We start from the raw sequence: 3,355 nt of genomic DNA, 5'->3' as shown, positions 1-3,355 counted from the left end.
TAAAACCACTAGGAGAAGTCATAGTATCGGATGATGGAAATACAGGGTCCGGAAACTTCCAATTCTATTCCAGTTCCACTATCGGATTCTGGGCATGAAGCCTTGACAAGGAGCGAAGCAGCTCGAACGAATGTGAGAGGGCTTACGAAACTAGGGCAAGAAAATCTCACGTAGAAGGGAGGGCCAGATTGAACTTAAAATGAAAGTAATTCCACGAACAGGTTTAGAGTAGTCAATTCAAGACTTATAGTAGGACTTTCTCTACCGGGAGATGGTTTAGCGCGAGTAGTAGGAAGGGGAGGCATCAAGTCAAAGATTTCCTACGTCCAACAAGAGGAAATTCCATAGCTGATTCCTTGCCATCTACAAGGACTCCGACAGGTTCTTATGCCAGCCAGAAAGAATTGGAATCATAAACTCCAGATTCTTCGGCTGTTCCAGGAGCTGCAGAAAGGGATGTTTTAGCTGTTGAGGCTAAGAAGGGAATTGAGGTAAAGGAAAAGGTTGCATCTTACCGCAAGAAGAAGAAAGTTTGGATGTTTTTTCCGGTCGATTTCCCGAAAAAAAAGTGGCGATCTAAACTCTAATAAACCCACCATTGTCACACTAGTCCTTTCAATATACTTCCTAATATCTTTCACTTTCAGGGGATCATTTAGACCCCAACCATTCCAAGTAAAAAGAATCATTGATGATGAGGGCCTGGGTCTTCAACCATCCCAGCAGGATCACCTTCCTGTTCAGACTCAGCCAAACTAAACAATTGCTCTGTACTCTTCTTCCCTTTCTGATTCCCTGGAAGCTTAGACTCTTGCTTCCTATTAATGGGCTGCCAACCTTCTTCTTCATCACTATTTATGGGAACAATCACATTATCAGGGGTAAGATTTTGAAGTTGTGGTTGGGTCTCTTGCCTAGGCGTATCCGGAAGTGGTTTCTTCTTAGGAACCCATTTTTTCACAACCCAACCATTTCCCATTCTTGTCTCTTGCATTCTATCTTCACAACAATGTCCAATCTGAAAGCATTTCTTACAATATGGGGGCAACCATTCATATTCCACAGATTGCTGAAAAATATCTCCTGTAGCAGTTTCAATAGCCATTTTCTCAGGAAGAGCCTTAGTGACGTCCAACTCCACTAACACCCGAGCAAAGGAAACTCTTCTCTGATTAGAAGTGCAATCATCAGCATATAATGGAACTCCTAAGACACTACTAATTCTGCTTAAAGAGTCCAAGCCCCAGCAATTCAAAGGGAGATTTTGAAATTTGACCCAAATAGGAATGACTCTCCAAATTTGCTTAAGCTTCGCTTAAGCTACTACATAACCTTACTCTAAGGAGTAAGTGAGTATAAACTGCCTTAAAGGGAAGCCAATCTTCATAAAATAAAGACGCCGGCCAGCCTAGCTCATTCTTGGATGAAGAGCCCCTTTTAGTCTGACTGACATCATTTTCTTGAATGAAGACAAGTTCAGATAATCTTCAAACAAAAAGCGAGATCCTACCACCACACGCGAAGGTGGCACGCAAAGCAAATCTTTCCCTTTGAGGTTGTTGCAACGAGGCATCGCCGAATGAGACCCGATTCTCTTCTGTGAATTGAATGTCTTCCCCCTTCCCTTCGTTTACTAACTGTAAATGAATGCCACGCCCTAGCGAACCTCAGAGGAAAGGCAAAAAAGAAAAAAACCACCGAAAGGGATACAAGAGCACGCATTCGACTAGCTTCCTGCAACCAAGTATAGGCAACCAGGCTGCTTTCCGTATTAACAGAAAGGGATCCCCTCGCTCAATCCAATAGAAGAAATCGTTCCTTGTGAGAAGCTTGAAACTGGTCTTGAAGCATAGGCTAGGCAAGGAAGCTCTCCTACAACTCAATAATACTCGACAAAGGCCATAGAAGGGCTTTTAACGCTTAACATGGGCAATAGATAGGGAAGGAAGCATAAGCAAGAGCTGGCTTTTTCAAGCTGAGGAAGGGGATTTATCCAAGGCCAAGAGCTGGGCTAGCTGCTTTTTCGTTTTTAGGTTGTAGTTGTTAATTCAGAAACATAAAAAAAAGAATCCGATCTTTCAGAATTGACCGTGGATTGAGTCAATCTTTGTTCAGCATCCCCTGCGACAAAAAGATGCTCGAAAAGCACATTTACACGCTTTTCTAACGTGCGTTGAGCATGGTGAGCAAACTTTGAAGGTGAATACCTATGCTTTTTTAGAATGGCTTTTCCTTTCTCGGTCCTAGCGATCTGTGGGCGTACCCTTTCGCGAGCGAGAACAAATATCAGATAGAGAAGGATTCTTCTCGTATAGAAAGAAAGCGCTAGTTTAGTTTCGTCTTTCGAGCGAAGAAAGCCCTTTCAATTGGCCTTGTGTGATCAAGTTATCATGAGGGGACTTTCACTTTCCTCATTTGAGTTAATGCCTTCGGAAGTTTCAAATATCTAGCTCTAATTGATCCGGTTGAGGAGAGCGCCGACTCCAATGTCCGGCCAGCCGAGAACGATGCCCTTTCTTTCTCATGCCTAACGTCTAAAAGCCCCCCTTTCCGCCCTTTGCCATTCCGAAGAATAAGGTTTGGGTTGAAAGCACGGGTTGGAAGCATGAGCGATGAGCTTCTCGACTTCGATCTTTTTATTTTCTTTTTAGGTATGGGTTGATTGTAACCTAGTATAGGACTGATCTAGGGCAATTCAAAGGCTAAGCCCAAGAATTCCAATAGTTCGCTTTTTCCTTTTAGCGCTACTTGGATACTTCAAGCCAAGAGTAAGTTTCACCAGGGGCTCTATACACCACTTCCGGTCCCTATGCAGCCTTGGGAAGCAGTTTCAATGGATTTTCTTGTTGCTTTGCCTAAAACACAAAGAAAGATGCTATAACGGTGGTTGTGGACAGGTTCTCTAAAATGGCCCATTTCATTCCTTGTACAAAAACGGAAGATGCTAATCATCTTGCTGAGCCCTATTTCAGAGAAGTTTTGAAGCTTCATGGACAAGTGAGGGCAAGAATAGAAAGGATTAATGAAATGTACAAGCTGAGAGCTAACAAGAACAGAAGAGATGTGCAGTTCAAGCCTGGGGATTTAGTAAGGTAGTTTACTTACTCACTCTTTATAGTAAGGAGGAAGAATAAGCTTATGCCTAGAAGTGATGGACCTTTCAGAGTCTTGGAGAAAGTGGGAGCAAATGCTTACAAGTTGGAGTTGCCTTCAGAGATGGGAAGCATATCAGCAAGATTCAATGTAGGTGACTTAGCTCCATACTTGGATGATGAACCAGTTGATGATGTTAAGGAAGGTTCTCAAGAGGGGGAGAATGATGCAGGAGCATCTACATCAAAATAAAGCTCCACCA

At 43.0% G+C, this 3,355-nt stretch overlaps 2 protein-coding genes across 2 annotated transcripts in view; both read left to right on the top strand.

Annotated features, from left to right (window-relative positions):
- Window positions 1-286, top strand: part of LOC130827011 (ATP synthase subunit alpha, mitochondrial-like) — a 6,184-nt gene extending 5,898 nt beyond the window's left edge. The window contains exon 1 of the mRNA XM_057692643.1: window positions 1-286. This exon is cut by the window's left edge and continues 5,898 nt beyond it. The gene's annotated coding sequence lies outside the window, so the exon portion shown is untranslated.
- The window catches only part of LOC130827024 (NADH-ubiquinone oxidoreductase chain 5-like), a gene marked incomplete at its 5' end in the record, with an annotated part of 3,423 nt that extends 3,137 nt beyond the window's left edge, over window positions 1-286 (top strand). The window contains 1 exon segment of the mRNA XM_057692657.1: window positions 1-286. This exon segment is cut by the window's left edge and continues 1,778 nt beyond it.
- Window positions 287-3,355: the final 3,069 nt, after the last annotated feature.

This window comes from Amaranthus tricolor, chromosome 11, assembly GCF_026212465.1.
Source record: "Amaranthus tricolor cultivar Red isolate AtriRed21 chromosome 11, ASM2621246v1, whole genome shotgun sequence".
Taxonomy (NCBI): domain Eukaryota; kingdom Viridiplantae; phylum Streptophyta; class Magnoliopsida; order Caryophyllales; family Amaranthaceae; genus Amaranthus; species Amaranthus tricolor.
Note: the sequence above shows the minus strand (reverse complement) of the source record. Positions and strands in the feature narration are given on the sequence as shown.